Raw genomic sequence first — 20,262 nt, 5'->3', positions numbered from 1 at the left:
TAATAGAGGCTCAACTTAAATGTATACCCCAAATTAAAAAACACAGTAAAAGAACTAAAAAAGAGCCACCATGGTTTAACCACCATGTAAAAGAAGCAGTGAGATAAAAAGACATCTTTTAAAAAGTGGAGGTCAAATCCTAGTGAGGTAAGTAGAAAGGAGCATAAACACTGCCAAATTAAATGTAAAAATGTAATAAGAAAAGCCAAAAAGGAGTTTGAAGAACAGCTAGTCAAAAACTCAAAAGGTAATGTGGCAAATTTCCAGCACTACAATGACAGGTCTCATGCTTTCTCCTCTTGGGGGTGGGGGGAGGTTCAGGGCACCATTTCTTGCCCCTGAACTGGGGTATTAACTGCCCCACGAGTGTCCTAGAGGAGGGGAGTGGCGAGGGAGGGACCCAGGCCCACCCTCTACTCCATGTCCCAGCCCAGGGGCCATAGGGATAGCAGTAAACCACTAGAACTAGCAATTCCTTCCCCTGGCTACTTCCCTCTCCTGCCCTTCAGCTTGTAGGGCTTCCTGCCCTCCCTCTGCACAAACCAGGTGTCTCTTTACCTACGGTCTTGGTCTTCTTAGCCCACCACAGCACTTCTCCAAACTCTCCTCTTCTCCAACACCAATCCACTCTGTTTCAACTCCTCCACTTATCTGATTGAAGCAGGGGTTTTTTATAATGTGACTGGCTTGAGGTGCTCTAATTGGCTTCAGGTGCTCTAATTAATTTATAGCAAACTTTGTTCCCTCTACAAGGAGCAAGGCTCCAAAAAACAGTCTTTTGCTGCCCTCTGGCCATGCTGTATCACAGTAATAACAAAATGTTTTTTAAGTACATCAGAAGCAGGAAGCCTGCTAAACAACCAGTGGGGCCCTTGATGATCGAGATACAAAAGGAGCACTTAAAGTCATTGCGGAGAAACTAAATGAATTCTTTGCTTCAGTCTTCATGGCTGAGGATGTTAGGGAGATTCCCAAACCTGAGCCGTCCTTTGTAGGTGACAAATCTGAGGAATTGTCACAGATTGAAGTGTCACTAGAGGAGGTTTTGGAATTAATTGAGAAACTTAACAGTAACAAGTCACCAAGACCAGATGGCATTCACCCAAGAGTTCTGAAAGAACTCAAATGCGAAATAGCAGAACTATTAACTACGGTTTGTAACCTGTCCTTTAAATCAGCTACTGTATCCAGTGACTGGAAGATAGCTAATGTAATGCCAATATTTAAGAAGGGCTCTAGAGGTGATCCTGGCAATTACAGACCAGTAAGTCTAACATCAGTACCGGGCAAATTAGTTGAAACAGTAGTAAAGAATAAAATTGTCAGACACATAGAAGAACATAAATTGTTGCGCAAAAGTCAACGTGATTTCTGTAAAGGGAGATCATGTCTTACTAATCTATTAGAGTTCTTTGAGGGGGTCAACAAACATGTGGAGAAGGGGGATCTAGTGCACATAGTGTACTTAGATTTCCAGAAAGCCTTTGCCAAGGTCCCTCACCAAAGGCTCTTACGTAAATTAAGTTGTCATGGGATAAGAAGAGAGAAGACCCTTTCATGGATTGAGAACTGGTTAAAAGTCAGGGAACAAAGGGTAGCAATAAATGGTAAATTTTCAGAATGGAGAGGGGTAACTCGTGATGTTCCCCAAGGGTTAGTCCTAGGACCAATCCTATTCAACTTATTCATAAATGATCTGGAGAAAGGGGTAAACAGTGAGGTGGCAAAGTTTGCAGATGATACTAAAGTGCTCAAGATAGTTAAGACCAAAGCAGACTGTGAAGAACTTCAAAAAGATCTCACAAAACTAAGTGATTGGGCAACAAAATGGCAAATGAAATTTAATGTGGATAAATGTAAAGTAATGCACATTGGAAAAAATAACCCCAACTTTACATACAATATGATGGGGGCTAATTTAGCTACAGCTAATCAGGAGAAAGATCTTGTAGTCATCGTGGATAGTTCTCTGAAGACGTCCATGCAGTGTGCAGCGGCAGTCAAAAAAGAAAATGGGATGTTAGGAATCATTAAAAAAGGGATAGAGAATAAGACGGAGAATATCTTATTACCCTTATATAAATCCATGGTGCTCCAACATCTTGAATACTGCGTACAGTGGTCCCCTCATCTCAAAAAAGATATACTGGCATTAGAAAAGGTTCAGAGAAGGGCAACTAAAATGATTAGGGGTTTGGAACGGGTCCCATATGAGGAGAGATTAAAGAGGCTAGGACTTTTCAGCGCGGAAAAGAGGAGACTAAGGAGGGATATGATAGAGGTATATAAAATCATGAGTGGTGTGGAGAAAGTGAATAAGAAAAAGTTATTTACTTGTTCCCATAATATAAGAACTAGGGGCCACCAAATGAAATTAATGGGTAGCAACTTTAAAACAAATAAAAGGAAGTTCTTCACTCAGTGCACAGTCAACCTGTGGAACTCCTTGCCTGAGGAGGTTGGGAAGGCTAGGACTATAACAGTGTTTAAAAGAGAACTGGATAAATTCATGGCGGTTAAGTCCATTAATGGCTGTTAGCCAGGATGGGTAAGGAATGTTGTCCCTAGCCTCTGTTTGTCAGAGGGTGGAGATGGATGGCAGGAGAGAGATCACTTGATCATTACCTGTTAGGTTCACGGCCTCTGGGGCACATGGCATTGGCCATTGTTCCCCCACCCCGCTGGCTGGGGGGGCTCCCCCAGAATCTGAGGGGGTGAGGGACGTGGCAGCAGCAGAGGTCACCCCAGTGGCATTGGCCACTGTTGGTAGACAGGATACTGGGCTGGATAGACCTTTGGTCTGACCCGGAATGGCCATTCTTATGTTGTTTATATGCATTATTTATAATACAGCCTTTAATTCCATGATCCCATATTACTTTTTACACAGGACATTCATTGAGTGCACAGAATGGATCTGATCTGGGGATGAATAAGGATTGTGTAATGAAGGAGGCTATTGTCTGTAGGAAGCTGGAAGATGGGTAGTGAATGAGGCAGGGGACTGCAGGAAGAGACAGAATGGTCTAATGGTTAGACCAGATGAATGCCACTCTGGAGGCTTGAATTTTATCCCAGCCTCTGTCACCAAGTTTCTGTGTGACACTGGACAAGTCATGTATGCCAAATTTTTCACAGTCACTTCTGCATGTAACTAAAGACTGTATCATAGTGTATATGCATGTGGGGTGGGGGTAAATTAATGTTGCAAGGGCAATGTTCATTTTGGCATTTCCTGACTTGAAAGTACTTGATTTTGCAACCTTTTAATCCTTTTTAATCATTAATTTTGTATTCCTAATTTATTATGAACACTTAGGCCACGTCTACACTACAAACTTTATAAACACATGTTAAAGTTAAGCTGGCGTACAGCTGCCACAGTTAGTATGTCACTTGTGAGCACACACTTGGCCGCTTGCATTGGATTTTCATGTACTCACTAGTAGAGTTTGTGTCAATGCAAAGTGCTGCACACAATGGGTAGGTATCCCAGTCTGGCAAAATGCCTTCTGGGAAGTTTTCACAATGTATTGTTGGGCAGAAATGAGTCACACAGTGAACTCTGGGAGTGAGGGATCAAATTCCCCTCTCACAACTTTCTCCATCCCAGAATGCATCCGTATCCCATAATTTTTGCACCTTTCTTTATGATCCCACAAACCCATGTAGCACTGTTTGGTGTCCACCCTCTGTGATAGAAGCATAGAGTTGGCACAGCTCTGTACTATTGTCATGAATGTTGCAAATACAGGATGCATGATTTTCTGATATTATCAGAACCTCAGGAAGAACTGCAACAGTGCGGGACATGACAGTTTCTTTGAGGGCAGATTGCTGAGGGGCATGACGAAAAACACTTCCAGGTTGTTGTTGGCATTCATGGAGCAGCTTTATTCACACTGTGAACAATAATAAAATACCATTTATTTAAATATTTTTGGATGTTTTCTACATTTTCAAATATATTGATTTCAATTACAACACAGAATACAAAGTGTACAGTGCTCACTTTATAGTTATTTTTGATTACAAGTATTTGCACTGTAAAAAAAATAGTATTTTTCAATTCACCTAATAAAAGTACTGTAGTGCAATCTCTTTATCATGAAAGTTTAACTTACAAATGTAGAATTATGTACAAATAACAGCATTCAAAAATAAAACAATGTAAAATTTTAGAGCCTGCAAGTCCACTCAGTCTTACTCCTTGTTCAGCCAATTGCTCAAGCAAACAAGTTTGTTTACATTTGCAGGAGCTAATACTGCCCACTTCTTCTTTACAATGTCACCTGAAAGTGAGAACAGACGTTTGCATGGCACTGTTGTAGCCAGCGTCGCAAGATATTTATGTTCCAGATGCGCTAAAGATTCATATGTCCCTTCATGCTTCAACCACCGTTCCAGGGGACATACTGATGATGGGTTCTGCTTGATAACAATCCAAAGCAGTGCAGATCAATGCATGTTCATTTTCATTATCTGAGTCAGATGCTACCAGCAGAAGTTATCTATGCAGTTATATAACAAAAAAAAAATCTACATTTGTAAGTTGGACTTTCACGACAAAGAGATTACACTACAGTACTTGTATGAGGTGAATTGAAAGATACTATTTCTTTTGTTTATCATTTTTACAGTGCAAATATTTGGAATAAAAAATAATAAATATAAATAATAATAAAAAAATAAATAAAAATATATACTTTGGTGTCAATTACAACACAAAATACAATATATATGAATATGTAGAAAAAAATCCAAAATATTTAATACATTTCAATTGGTATTCTATTAAAACTGTGATTAATCCCAGTTAATTTCTTTAATCACAGTTAATTTTTTTTGAGTTAATCGCATGAGTTAACTGTGATTAATTGACAGACTGGATTGCTAGACTGGATCTCAGTGAGAAAAATATCTGAATAATTATAGCTCTATGTTGTGTCCTGCATAACATATGTGAGAGAAAGGGGGGAAAGTTGCCGCCACGGTGGAGCGGCTGTCTGCTGAGTTTGAACAGCCAGACACATGGGCCGTTATAAGAGCCCATTATAGAGCTATGCAGTTGCAGGAGGCTTTGAAAAAACACTGTAATAGTCAGCCACATTAATGTGCTGTGCTTGACTATGCCCTGGCCCTGTAGGTTTGCAGGCTGTTAGGCATTGTGCAGTGCTTGATGTGCATGTATACATACGACACCGTGTATTATAATAAACCTTTGAATTACTATGATTTCCTGTGCATTTATAACTGTTACATGGTCTTTCACTGAAACTGAATTATGCAGTGCTTGCTGTATGTGTACAGATATTACTTGGTGGTTTCTTGAACTTATGAATTTTGTGGTGCTGTGCATTTACAAGTGCTGGGTGCTTTGAATCCTGCCATACACTCTGCAGTGTGCTTGGTGAACTAATAAAGATTAATTTATTTACAAAAAATAGAATTTTATTGTCTGACAAAAATAGTGGGGAAAAGACAGTGTACAAATAAAAAAGGACAATACAATACAAACATGAATTAACTGAACAGAATTTTAACTAGAAAGCACACAGATCTGTCCATTCAAGTGCAGAAATGCAGTCTGCTTTGGCTACTCTGACAGTAGCCGTGCCTCTCCCAGGTCAGTGTATGTGGAGTAATAGGGAGTGGAGTAATAGGGATAGGGATTTGCCTGTGTGGAGTAATAGGGATAGGGATTTGACCCGTGGTACCAAGTAGATCGTTGCGGGGTGTCCTACTGCCAAGGAAAAAATAAGGTGGCCATCCTAGAAACCTTTGGGAGAGGATTGCAGAGTATCTCCATGAAAGGTTCATTGAGATCTCTCAGGAGGATACAAGGGACATCCCTATATAAATCAACAGGGTGCTCTATATGCCCTCCTTCGTCCTCCTAATCCTACAGGGGAATGAAAAGCAGATAACTCTAGCTCTGTTTGTTGTACTGTTACCTCTTCCTGTATGAGTAAGACAGTTAAATATTGATACATGTGGCCTTTGGTAATTTGGGATGGGCCAGGTGCCACAATTGTTTTTAAACACTGTAAGGGAAAAAGCACTTACCCGAGGAGGGTTCTCTGGATCGGGCTTGTCCGTGTTTGGCTGGTGGGACTAGCCGGACCACAGCGGAGTCTCAAACTGGTCCTGGTTTGTGGCATAGCTGGATCCTCTACATCACCCCCACCCCAATATGTGTCCCTCTCCTCCTCCTCTTCACTTATGGCAGGGGTCTGTGTCTTGGGCTCCACTGAGGTATCCATGGTAGTCTGCGGGGTGCTGGTGCATACTTGCATGTCTGCCAGATCTGACATGCAACTCATCGTAAAACCAGCAGGTCTGCAGCTCATCACCAGATCAACTGTTGGCCTCCCAGATCTTGTGGCATATGCATACCGCAGTTCCTTTGCTTTCATGTGGCACTGCTGCTGGTCCCTGTCGTCCTCCTTCGCCTGAATCCCCTGTGCAATTTTTTTATAGATGTCCACATGTCTACAACTGGTCCATAGGTGTGCCTGCATAGACTCTCCTCCCCACAGTCCCAGGAGATCCAGTACCTCCTGTCTTCTCCAGGTACATCTGGATCATGTAGCTGGTCTAGTCAGTTGGGCAGCTGCACATGACAGTGGAGAGCTGGGAGATGTGCTCCCAAGCTGGGCGCTCAGGGAAAGACATGTCAAAAATATACCAAGTGTTTTAAGAGAGTGGAGTGGGGCATGACCCCTAGGCAGTGGAGGTCACAATTGTGACCAGAGTGATCAGTGTTGGGCATTGTGGGACAGCTGCTGGAGGACTATTAGGGTCAACATAGGTCATGCAGCATCTACACTCACACTGCATTGACCACAGTACAGGGACCGCAGCTCAACGCCGTTCAGGGAGGTGGTTTTGCTATATTGCTGTAATGGGGTGCTTCTGTTGGCAGGAGACCTAACTTTGTAGTGTTGACCAGGCTAGTTCATGGCTTGCTGCACACTAGTGTCTGTGTGAATCCTATTGACCCATGCTAACAATTCCATCGTGTGCTTTGAAACAGGAATAGATCAAAGTGCACTATGGAAGTGTGGCAGCTCCCTGCAGGTGCTGCCCAAACTGGCCACAGTTCCCAGCCAATGGGAGCTGTGAAGCCAGCGCTCAGGGCGGGGCAGGGGCAGCATGAAGAGCCACTGCGCCGCGCCTCCGCTTAGGAGCAGCAGGAACATGTCGCCACTTGTGGGAAGCTGCCCGAAGTTAGCGCCAACCGGATCTGGCACCCTGCTCTCCACCCATGCCCCAGGCCCCTGCCCCGAGACCCGTCCCACACCCAAACTCCCTCCCAGAGCCTGCACCGTGCACCTCCTCCCGTGCCCCAACCCCCAGGTCCACACCCCCTCCCGCACACTGAACCCCTTGTGGTCATTCCTCCACTTATGAGCAGCAGGGACATGTCGCCGCTTCCGGGGAGCCAAGCGGAGCCAGATAGGGAGACTGCTGGCCCCACACCGACTGGAGTATAAACCGGACTTTCAATGAAGATCAGAAATGCCAGTTTATAGAGCTTTCCAGTTGGTAATGTGCCAGATAATACAAATTTTACTGTAGTTAACTTTCAATAACAAAAGTATTGACTTTTTAAGAATTAATTTATACTGACTTTTGAAGATCAGGTCATTTTAATAGCCTCACTGCTTTCCCCCCAAGTTCAGTTCTATCATGGGGTATAGTATTCTCAGGAACTCCTAGAATTAGAGGTCAGTGCTTTATGTCATTTCAGAAAAGCTTTTGGATGGCATGGAGCATTAACTGTGGTTCTAATGTTCTCAGGGAGGGGGAGGCATGAGGATCATCTCAATAATGATATTGTAAGGTCTACTATCTCAGTTCACAAGGGCTGGAAAATCTTAGTGCACATCACTGAAATACTTTCCAGTCGTGTAGTTTCCATCCCTGATGGCTCATGAGATGTCACACATTGGAATGGCTCTCTGTACTTTGGGTAAAATACAGGCCAAAGACCATTTAGCAGACAGGCCACTTTCAGCATCGTACGTGTCTCTTGAGCTAAGCTTGAGACTGTCCCTGCAAGAGAGTAAAAGTAATTACAAGCTCTAGTGACTGCACTACAGACAAACCGTCTATAGATTCCCACAATTCTTTACAACCAGCCCTTAAGAAGATCCTTGTTAGATCCACACCCCACACAACAAAAACACTAACCCAGGAACCTATCCTTGCAACAAAGCCCGTTGCCAACTCTGTCCACATATCTATTCAAGGGACACCATCGTAGGACCTAATCACATCAGCCACACTATTAGAGGCTCGTTCACCTGTGCATCTACCAATGTGATATATACCATCATGTGCCAGCAATGCCCCTCTGCCATATACATTGGCCAAACTGTACAGTCTCTGCACAAAAGAATAAATGGACACAAATCAGATGTCAAGAATTATAACATTCAAAACCAGTCGGAGAACACTTCAACCTACCAATTACAGACCTAAAAGTCACAATTATTCAACAAAAAATCTTCAAAAACAGACTCCAACGAGAAACAGCAGAACTGGAATTAATCTGCAAACTGGACACCATTAAATTAGGCTTGAATAAAGACTGGGAGTGAATGAGTCATTACACTAACTAAAAACTATTTCCCCATGCTAATTTTCCCCCTAGTGTTACTCACACCTTCTTGTCAACTGTTTGAAATGGGCCATCATGATTATCACTACAAAAGGTTTTTTTCTCCTGCTGATAACAGCCCACCTTAATCGATTGGTCTCATTAAGAGTTGGTATGGCAACGCACATTTTTTCATGTTCTCTGTATATATATATCTTCCTACTGTATTTTCCACTCCATGCATCTGATGAATTGGGCTTTAGCCCACGAAAGCTTATGCCCAAATAAATGTGTTAGTCTCTAAGGTGCCACAAGTCCTCCTCATTCTTTCTGCTGATACAGACTAACACGGCTACCACTCTGAAACTTGTTAGATCTCTTTATGCTGGTAATTCGCTAAGTAATATTGCCATCCAGTGGTGGAACTGGCCAGTTGCAATTACACAGTTTTATTTCAACTTTGTATGCTTTTAAATGGAGGGTGGGTACTAATACTGGTGAATTGAGGTAGAGTATGTAGTAGGCAAGAAACTAAACCAAACCATACCAAAATTGGGAGGAGGGAGGAAAGGAAGAAAATAAATAAACAATACCCTAAAAATATCTTGCATGGTGGGTATTTAAAGAGTGCTCTGTTAAGAAACCAGTGAAGTGGTCCTGCTGCCCTACCAAAACGTTCCTGGTGAAAGTTGTTACTGTGGTCTTTTGGAAGGCAAAAAGCTAACGAAAGGAAGGAACGTGGTCCAGGATGAATAGGGATGAGAATTACCGTAGCTTTGCTGAGCCTTTGGGTCATCCAGGAGTGGGTGGGGGAGGTTCTGTGGCCTGCAATGTGCAGGAGGTCAGACTCGATGATCTTACTAGTCCCTTTGGACCTTAAAGTCTATGAGTCTATCTTTGGAAAGTCAGACTGTTGTATTTTGGCAACAAGTATTAAATATTAAAGAGGAATGGCAGGGAAGTAGGCTCATTCATTAGAATAAATTGTAGTAATCAATATTTTAACTGTTACAATTAGTTTGAATTGGTTACTCTTTGTAGTTCTCACAGCATGGACTGACAGCTGAGCAGCTTGTGAAACAAATAGGATTGCGTGCAGCATGGCTTGGCAACAGGACTGAGTGTGCTGTTTACCTTTGCGATTACCTGTGTGGTCTTCTGTATCTTCGGACTCAGATCTTTGTGGGATATGATAATGGCCTTAATGTGTCAAGTCAACACAAATTACACCACAATTTTAACTTGTGTGTTCACTTTGTAGTATCTTTGCACTACTTTGTGTTATGTTTACCTTTTCCTTTTCCACCCCGTCTTGGTGAACATTTGTGCCACACATCTCATGGTACATTGACTCATGGTGGTGATCGTGTTTGTACTGTCTGAATGTTTTGTATATGTTGTGGGTTACACAAGCCACACTAGGATAATGCATTTTTGTCTTCCTATCCTGGCTGATCTGCATAAGAGACTAAGATTTTACCACAGCTTCTAGCTAACGAAGACAGTCTCTTAGCTCAAGTACTAGTGGTTCTATCTGAAGGTCTAGGGTTCAAGCCCACCTTCACAACTACAAGAAAGGAGAGAAACAACATGGGCCTCATCAAAAATAAGTCCCTAAAGCCACAGATTTATGGGGTTTTTTTTTAATTGTGAGAAAAGTGAGTATGAGCTAATAGGTGGGGTTGTTATTTTTATGCAGTGCCTACTCATTGTTTGCCCTTTGTAAACTTGTGCATCTTGGGCAGGTCATTGAGGCTGGCCTTGTTAGTGGAGTGGGTGAGTTGGGGTGGGGATGTGCCTCAAAGAAAGTTTCCTGGACACTTGGCTTAGCTTGTGCAGTAGAACTTCCTCTTCCATCTAGGTTGGTTCATTTGCTCCAAGTTATAAATCAGACATTCTCGTGGGATCATCTTAAGCAGTAAAGTGGTATGATTTTCTCTTCAGTTTGGAATCTCAAGTTAGCTGAATATAAAACATAACCAACAATATCTCACAGTGATCAGCAAATTCACTTTAAAATTATTAAATCTGCCCATCTCAGCTGAATAGTTTTTGTTACATAAAAATAAAATGAGTTCTTTGACCTTGAGTCACAGACAGAATAGGGTTTTTTTTTTTCCCCTCATGCAGAATTCAAACCAAGATAAGTAAATATTTTTGGTATGTGCCCTTCTAATGGAAAGGAATGGAATGGAATGTAACTGCAAGCTCAGACACTCTGTATTGCCTCTTAATACCAGAGGTTTCGCTTGAAATCCAGTAAACTTTATCTGTCTCAGTTTCAGTATCTGAATACAGTTCCATTTTCCTGTCCTTCATTCTAGTCAAATAAATTGGGGAGGGAGAAAGAAAAAGACATTTAGAGACTAACTATTTGAAGGGGGAAAAAAGTTCATAATTCTAACTTCTTCCCATGAGAGGAGTACTTCCAGGTCCTTCAAAGCATACTGAAGCAAGGTAACAACAAACCTCTAGCTGGTATCCCTTTCTACCACCCTGCCCTTATAGAAAATATTGTGAAATATGTAAAGCAGTGATTATATAAGAACAACGCATCAAAACATTGGTAGGATTTGGGGGGGCAGTGGAAAGACATATTTGTGTTTCTCTTCCTTGACGCTAAATCAGTTGTGACTAAGTACCTTGCATTTTATTAAGAAAGCACCAGGTGGACTGTCCAAGATCAAATTTTCCATTGATTTTTCCATTAAGTTAGTTAAGGTATAATTAAAATCTTTAATCATTGCTTGTAAAATGAATACCCTTCTTACCTATTTTTCAAGATTTACACCTACTAGATCTTTATAAAGATCCCCCCCATTCTAGTATTTGGGAAGAGAAATAAATAATACTGAATAAAGGAATAGACAGAGCTCAGATTGGAGGCAGGAGCACCTGGGGGTTTGAAGATCAAATCTTTTACCCCTTTGCGATGTGCAGTTATATATCAGGGAGCACAGGAGTAATGGCTGCATCTCTGAGACTGGCCATGCAGTAGCACAGATAGTAATCTGTGGCTGGAGAAGAAGACTTCTGTCCTCCACCAGTCCCACACCGAGAACTCCAGCCTGGGCAAAGCTCCCCTCGAGTGGGGAGTTTGGCCAATGGAGCCACATTATCACGGTTACCCTCCCCAAGCTTGGCTAGTCCCATGAAACCTCCTCTTCTTTTTGGTCCTCTGAATAGCCTCCCAATCCTAATATAGTTCAGCTGTATTTAGCTCGCTTCAGAGGGAGCAGGAGTTTATCCTAACAAAGATATAAAAGGCTAGGAACACCCTAATAGCTTGAGTTGGAGAAGTCTCCCAGGGGGACTGTGATGAGGTTAACAGCATGAGTAGATGCGAGTGGAGGGATGTGAAGTGATTATGGCTGGATTCTTGTTAAGTCATAAATAGTCCAATCCTGTGCTACTGAAGTTTGACCATTTATTCTAATGGGAATTGGATCAGGCCCAAAGTGCAGGAAGTTTGTTCCACTCACTTCTAGTTAAATTCAAGCCCTTAGCAAAGATTACCCACATCGACACAAGACCCCAGCTCACCTGTACTTTTGCATATCCGTTCCATGCACAGCACTGTCTGAGTTCAGCCACTTTGCCTGCACTTAGCTTCAATAAGTCTCAAGTTTCAGTTCTCTCTGGGACAGCTGGCCAGGATTGCCCCCTTTCTGCAGCATAACGGTTCAAAATACATCTAAGTTCTTTGTGGGATTTGTTTGATGTCTTTCTGCGCTTCTGGTAAAGCCTGAAAGGAAATGTTCCTATGATATCTACCTGAAAAATTAAAGTAATCAGTTTGATATGTTCGGTTTTAAAATATTTATTTATGGATTGCATTTTATATGCAATGATTATGTATTTGGAAAAAAATGTATAGTTGGCTTTAGTAGAGATTGTGCATACAGACATGGTTATAAAGGATTTTATCAATAAAGCAGTAATACTCTCACAGGGCAAAATTGATGGAAGCAGTTGGTCAAGAAAACAGGTTTAGAATTTTTTATGAGTTTGTTTACATGGGATTTTGGACTCCAAAAATGTTGGATTTTCAGGAGACTGATGAACATCTGCAGCGAGGCAGGTGAAAACCTGCAAAGTGTTTTTCACTTGACATTTTGCCAAGGCATGATGCAAAAATTCATGGTAGAAGTCTTCCCCAACAGCCAGGGGATCAACTGGATGAAAGACCAAGTTTGGTGCCTGAAGGGACTGAGTTCTGTTCTGACCACCGGCCTTGATAATATATTGCATTTTATTTCATAACTAAAAAAATGCCTGTAGATATACTTTCAACAAATGGAAGTGCTGTGAAGTTAAGTGACTTGCCCAAGGTCTCAGCAAGTTTTTATCAGAACCAAGGTTAGAAAGGCCTCCTGACTTTTAGGCAGTGCCCCTCAACCAAATCATTTAACCTCTTTTACACTAAGTTTCCCCACCACTAAAATGGGGACAATATGTTCAGTTTGCAAAGCTCTGAGTGGAAAGTATTGTTAAGGACAGTGAGGGAACTCAACACGTCCTAGTTCCTAGGCCAGCACTTCTTTCACTAGATACAAGTTGAGAGGGGCAGGTCAGAACTCATGAGAGAAGGGGTGAATAACATAGTATGACTCCACCTATCCCAGCACTGCAAGCATGCTTCTGTGGCTGTGGAGAAAGTAGCAAGTAGGTCCCTGGAAGTCGACTGCCTTACTGTGCTGTTCCAGAAGTGGCTTCTAATGTAGCCAGCTATGGGGAAACTTCTGGCACAGTCTTCTCTTCTCTTTTTGCTCCTGTAGCATAGAGCTGAGCTGCAAGAACACTATAAAGGCTACTGGAACTACCAGTTGGCTCCCAGACCCCTACCTTGAGCAGCATGGAGCCTTCTGGTGAGTAAAGAAATGGGAGATGCAGGCCACAAAATAAAAAAAGAGCAAAGAAAACGGAGAAGAAAAAACAAGAGAGACAGCAAAGAGTATTTTATACGACTGAGTTCTCAGCCTGTCTTTATCAGTTCATGGAACTTCCATGCTCTGCAAGCCCAGTAATTCCAGACAGGGAGGGTGAGCAGCAAATCTACTTGGGCATATGTGAGAGGCTACAAAGAAGGGGATGGTGTGTATCCAGCCTCTAGTCCAGTGGTGGGCAAACTTTTTGGCCCGAGGGCCACATCAGGGTGTGAAACTGTATGGAGGGCCGGGGAGGGAAGGCTGTGCCTCCCCAAACAGCCTGGCCTCCGCCCCTTCCCGCCCCCTGACTGCCCCCCCACAGAACCCCCGATCCATCCAACCCCCCCTGCTCCTTGTCCCCTGACTGCCCCCTCCTGGGACCCCCTGCTCCTAACTGCCCCAGGACCCCACCCCCTATTTAACCCCCCTGTTCCCCCCCTGCCCCCCTCAAAACCTCTGCCCTATCCAACTACCCCGTTCCCCGTCCCCTGCTCCCCCTCCCCTCGAGCCTCTGCCCCATCCAACCGCCCTCTGCTCCCTGTCCCCTGACTGTCCCCCGGGACCCCCGCCCCTTATCCAACCCCTCAGCACTGGCACCAGCCCCCTTACCATGCTGCTCAGAGCAGCATGTCTGGCAGCTGTGCCGCCCGGCCAGAGCCAGACACGCTGCTGCACTGCCCTACAGGAGTGTGCAGCCCCGCTGCCCAGAGCTCCGCCCATGCGATGGCGTGGCTGCGGGGAGGGACCGGGGGCTAGCCTCCCCGGCGGGGAGCTCAGGGGCTGGGTAGGACAGTCGGCCCGCGGGCTGTAGTTTGCCCACCTCTGCTCTAGTCTGTCACGCAGTAGAGCAAGATGACTCCTTCTCTTTCTCCTCCAGCAGCTTTTTCAGAGTTCACAAGTGTGGGTCTGAATCAGTTCCAAAAGGAAATGCTAAGTATGAGAGATTGAAATTTTAGATAGTGTATAACAAAACCGGAATTGCTAAAAGATTCATACGAGCTTGAGGACCGTGGATTGGGACAACTCTTTGAAGTTTTTCCGGGCTGCCACACCAACTTGATTATGAAAGATTTTCCGTTGTCAGTCCATATAAATAACAGTTTTAATTTGTTGATGATCTTGCTCCAGATTCTTTGGGGCACACTTCCAAACGATTTATGTCAGACATTTCTACCAGAATGGACTGTGATCTTTTTAATTTATCAAGGTTCAGTTCCTTGCTGTACTTTCTATGATCTCTTGCTATGTGCAATCAGTTATACTACAGAAAGTATCTACAGAGAAGATTTTTTCTAAAGGTATACCTGCAAGGATTTGTTTTCCAAATCTAGGAAGGCACCACCCTCACCCAAATGGAATCATCTAAGAAAAACTCCTCTAAAGGACTCGCCTCTAACCCTACAAGAGATTTCTTTAGAGTAGGATGATCTGGCCCCATGTGAATCAGAAGTGGTATCATGTTAACTTCATTGTTAATTCTGTCTACTCTCAGCTTTTTGTGAAATTCTCCCTCTGTTGCTCTATATAGCTCCAGTGCAGCTCCTCCAGGGCCAGCAATAAGTGGAAGTGCTAGAGCAGACTGGTTGCTGGTTGCCATTTTAGCCACCAGGTCATCTAGCTCTATTCAGAGGAAATCAAAATGATGGTGAAAGTCTGATATTGCTCTCACCAATGCTACACTCTAAGGAAAAAAAATCAGTATAAACAAGACCTAAGGGTAATTGAGTCAGAGTCTCAAGGGTTATGCTAACCTCCTCCACTAGCTAACTGGGTTCACATATGTATTCGTATTGGCCATGATTCAGGAAAGCACTCCTGTTCAGAACAGCATGTATCAATGGATAAACTTAAGCACACGGTTAAGTGTTTCCCAGAATCAGGGCCATAGGTCATGTTAAACTAGAAATCAGCCCAAGCTATAAAATTTAGACTGTAAGTTTGAGATTCTCCCTCCAAAGTTTTGGTGTGTTAGGATCCAGGGTTTTGGTTTAACCCACTAGTGAGTCAGAGGCTAGCTGCAAAAGTTCAGATTTTGAACCCCTCTGAAGTCCAGGGGTATTTGGATGCAGAGTTTTGATTAAGATCCTTTGTGTAACTCTACAAATAAACTGTATCCAGTTTTTATTACAATTATAAAATTAAAGACAAATTGCAAGTGGCTGTCAGCTCATGCCATATCTTGTCAATAGGAGTTTGTTAACTCTAGTTTTAGGGAGGATTTGAGCTTTCAAGTGTCTAATCTCATTTGTACTAGTGATTTTTTTCTGTTTTATGTGAGAATTTTATTTGCTGTATTTGTTTGATTTTATTAATCTATTGAAATGGCCAGCAGCTATCAAGTATCATGATCTTCATATCAATGCCAAAAATATCATGCATGAAATACTAGAAATATTCTGAAATCAAGTGGAAGTAATGCTAAATAAGTAGGGGCATAGCGAGCAGATCGAGGGACGTGATCGTTCCCCTCTATTCGACATTGGTGAGGCCTCATCTGGAGTACTGTGTCCAGTTTTGGGCCCCACACTTCAAGAAGGATGTGGATAAATTGGAGAGAGTCCAGCGAAGGGCAACAAAAATGATTAGGGGACTGGAACACATGAGTTATGAGGAGAGGCTGAGGGAGCTGGGATTGTTTAGCCTGCAGAAGAGAAGAATGAGGGGGGATTTGATAGCTGCTTTCAACTACCTGAAAGGGGGTTCCAAAGAGGATGGCTCTAGACTGTTCTCAATGGTAGCAGATGACAGAACGAGGAGTAATGGTCTCAAGTTGCAGTGGGGGAGGTTTAGATTGGATATTAGGAAAAACTTTTTCACTAAGAGGGTGGTGAAACACTGGAATGCGTTACCTAGGGAGGTGGTAGAATCTCCTTCCTTAGAGCTTTTTAAGGTCAGGCTTGACAAAGCCCTGGCTGGGATGATTTAACTGGGAATTGGTCCTGCTTTGAGCAGGGGGTTGGACTAGATGACCTTCTGGGGTCCCTTCCAACCCTGAGATTCTATGATTCTATGATTCTAAGACACCACCCCTTGCCCCTGCTCTTAGGCACCAAGGGCCCCGCTAGTGGCCCAGGAAGGTGATAGAGGAGGGAAGCAAGGGAGGGGTCTGGGTTTGCTCCTCACTCTGAGTCCCAGCCCCTCTCAACCCCTGCGGGTTTCTTACCCTCATCCCCCTTAGGTGGGGTTATCCTCAGTCCTTAGATGCTGGGGGATGGAGTCTCCCTTACTTCAGTTCTCTGGTCTTCCAGATCTCACAACACACCTCCAAGCTCTGGTATAACAGCCGCCACCACCACCACCCAACTGCCTGAAGCCGGGGGTTTTATTAGGTTCCTGACAGGGTCTTAATTGACAACAGGTGCTCCAATTAACCTGTAGCAACCCTTTCTAGTCTACAGGGAACCACACCTTAATTAGTTTAGGGTTTATATAGTTCCCCTCTAAACACTCTACCACTGCTTCCTGGCCCTCCTGTATCACAGAATATTGAGGAAAATTTGGATAGATTTAAACTAGCTCTAAAATGTAGTAAATAATGCCTTTGTGGGCTTCCCACATCAGCATCCCTATTATCTTTACAATTTCAGTGAGTAGTTATGAATGAGAAATCATTGTTTTAAAAAGGAACATCCTTTTTATGCGCTTTGTAAGATTATTTTCAGGTAAAATTATATGTACTAAAATTTCTGCTTTTTCAAGTGGAATTCTTCTCAGAGGGCTTAGACCTTGATTAAATAAATCTACCAGGGCAATGACTTAATTCAAAATAAGGAAATGATAAAACTCAGATAGGAGGAGTGTTGAAAATGGGAACTGGCTGAAGTTATCTTACCACAGGAGTGTAGATAAGAATTTGCAAGGATTTAAATAATGTCAAAAATCTCAGAAAGAACCCAACAATTTTCAGCCTGAAGTCATGTGGTTCAGTTAGCTAGATTAGGCCATGGAGGGATTTTTGGGTACTATAGTACAATCCAGTGAAGACAAATAATGAGCCCCATCTTTCAAAGTGATTACTAATGTAAGTAAGGGATGTATGATTGGGCCATTGATAATTTTAAATTTCCAAGTTTACAGATGGCAGTCATCTTTTTGCAAGAAATGGATGTAATTTGAGACAAACTAGATGAACCCAGTGGTTGACTGGCAGATCCTGTGGTGATAAGTGTTTTAGATGTGTGTAATAATAATTTTGCTTGCTTGGAATTCAGTGTTCTTTGGGCAAAAATATATTTTGTTGCGTTTAATGTTTTCATTTGCTTAGTACTGGCCATAGAAGTTTTGTAGTCTGTGCATCTTCTGCCAATAAATAAGATTTGAAAAGTATGGGAAGAAATTTTCTGTATTCATGTTCACACTTGGAAGGCTTCAGTGCCAATTTTTCAACTATAGCTGATTGATTCTCACTTCAAATGGACTTCCTTCGTTTGTAATTTTTAAAAAATTTCCAAAGTATTAGTTCAACATTACTGCTTTCTGATTGGTTGGGCCTGCTGAACAATATACTTATCTTCATTGAAACAGATCAATCTAAATCTAGCAAATATTGATTACTCCTGGACAGCAATAAATGAAAGGGTGCCTGGGCATTTTAAGGGGAGTTTTTGTTGGTTTTCATTGCTGGGATTTTCCTAACCATGCCAATAGGTATTAGTATTCAGCAACACCTGCCGCTTCATTTCATGAAACCATCTGCTTTCCCCTCTGCACACCTATGTTACTGTTAGCATTATCCTTTGAGCTCTCAGTGTGTAGCTAATCTCTATAGTCATTCCTTCTCCTGGCAATTTGATCAGCACTTATATTAATATTGAGTGCTTTCCGCAGTGACAAATAATTTGTTCCCTAAACAGGAGAGGATTAAAATGGCAGACAAAACTGAAGTTCTTACTGATTTTCTGAAAAGAGTCTTTAAAATGAAATTATATCAATTCAAGGATATGACATAGCATATTGTGGATGTGGAGCTAACTGTACAAATCCTAAAGTAGCATAGCGAGTTTATTTGGTTTGCTTTGTGAGTACTTCCACTTTCTATGGGTATGTCTACACTACGAAATTAGGTCGATATTATAGAAGTCTATTTTTAGAAATCGATTTTATACAGTCGATTGCGTATGTCCACACCAAGCGCATTAAGTTGGTGGAATGCATCCTCACTACTGTGGCTAGCATAGACTTACGGAGTGGTGCACTGAGGGTAACTATCCCACAGTTCCCACAGTCTCTGCCACCCATCGGAATTCTAGGTTAAGCTCCCAATGCCTGATGGGGCAAAAACATTGTTGTACGTGGTTTTGGGTTCATGTTGTCAGTCGCCCCTCCCTCCGTGAAAGCAATGGCAGACAATCGTTTTGCGCCTTTTTTCCACGCAGATGCCATACCACAGCAAGCATGCAGCCCGCTCAGCTCAGCTCACCGACACCGCTGCTGTTGTGTCCTGGGTGCTGCTGGCAGAAGATGGTGCAGTAGGACTGCTAACTGTCGTCATATACCGTTTCCGCTGCAACTCTGCTGCTATTGTCTCAATAGCGAATTTCTCCATGTTGTCTATCATGGGCTCCCGGGTACGTGTGTTCTTCCTTGGGAAATGTGTGCAGTGCTGACCATCGTCCTCCACCGCTTCTGCTGCAACTGTGCTTTCCTGCTCTCATGAATCCACCTTTCAGGTCCTCTTGTCGTTCTCTATAAATATCTATTCTCGTGGCATCCGTCGTCAGCCACCGCTTCCGCTGCAACTCTGCTTTCCTGCAGATGCCATACCACGGCAAGCTTGGAGCCCGCTCAGATCACCGTGGCAGTTATGAGCATTGTAAACATCTCGCACATTATCCTGCAGTATGTGCAGAACCAGAAACTGCAGAAGCAGGCGAGGAGGCGACGTCAGCGTGGTGACGAGAGTGATGAGGACATGGACACAGACTTCTCTCAAAGCACGGGCCCTGGCAATTTGGACATCCTGGTGGCAATGGGGCAGGCTCATGCTGTGGAACGCCGATTCTGGGCCCGGGAAACAAGCACAGACTGGTGGGACCGCATAGCGTTCCAGGTCTGGGATGATTCCCAGTGGCTGAGAAACTTTCGCAATCGTTCGGGCACTTTCATGGAACTTTGTGACTTGCTTTCCCCTTCCCTGAAGTGCAAGAATACCAAGATGAGAGCAGCCCTCACAGTTAACAAGTGAGTGGAGATAGCCCTCTGTAAGCTTGCAATGCCAGACAGCTACCGGTCATTCGGGAATCAATTTGGAGTGAGCAAATCTACTGTGGGGGCTACTGTGATCCAAGTAGCCAACGCAATCACTGAGCTGCTGCTATCAAGATTAGTGACTCTGGGAAATGTGCAGGTCATAATGGATGGCTTTGCTGCAATGGGATTCCCTAACTGTGGTGGGGCGACAGACAGAACGCATATCCCTATCTTGGGACCAGATCACCAAGGCAGCCAGTACATAAACCGCAAGGGGTACTTTTCCATGGTGCTGCAAGCACTGGTGGATCACAAGGGACATTTCACTGACATCAACGTGGAATGGCCGGGAAAGGTACATGACACTCGCATCTTCAGGAACTCTGGTCTGTTTGAACAGCTGCAGGAAGGGACTTACTTCCCAGACCAGAAAATAACTGTTGGGGATGTTGAAATTCCTGTAGTTATCCTTGGAGACCCAGCCTATCCCTTAATGCCATGGCTCATGAAACCATCATACACAGGCACCCTGGACAGTTG

The 20,262-nt window shown here is 43.3% G+C and overlaps 1 protein-coding gene across 20 annotated transcripts in view; it reads left to right on the top strand.

Moving 5' to 3' along the window:
• CTPS2 (CTP synthase 2) overlaps nucleotides 1–20,262 on the top strand; it is a 144,485-nt gene that overhangs the window by 78,250 nt on the left and 45,973 nt on the right. The window contains exon 17 of one of the 20 annotated variants that reach the window (XR_012160274.2): nucleotides 2,891–4,020. The exons of 17 other annotated variants lie outside the window; for them this stretch is intronic. The gene's annotated coding sequence lies outside the window, so the exon portion shown is untranslated. Of the gene's footprint in view, nucleotides 1–2,890; nucleotides 4,021–20,262 lie in introns of those variants that run through there. 2 more of the 20 variants (XR_013636201.1, XR_013636202.1) reach the window with 2 other exon arrangements.

Source organism: Lepidochelys kempii, chromosome 1 (genome assembly GCF_965140285.1).
Source record: "Lepidochelys kempii isolate rLepKem1 chromosome 1, rLepKem1.hap1, whole genome shotgun sequence".
NCBI classification, from domain to species: Eukaryota; Metazoa; Chordata; order Testudines; family Cheloniidae; genus Lepidochelys; species Lepidochelys kempii.
The sequence above is the reverse complement of the archived record's forward strand: the minus strand, read 5'-3'. Positions and strand labels throughout refer to the sequence as shown.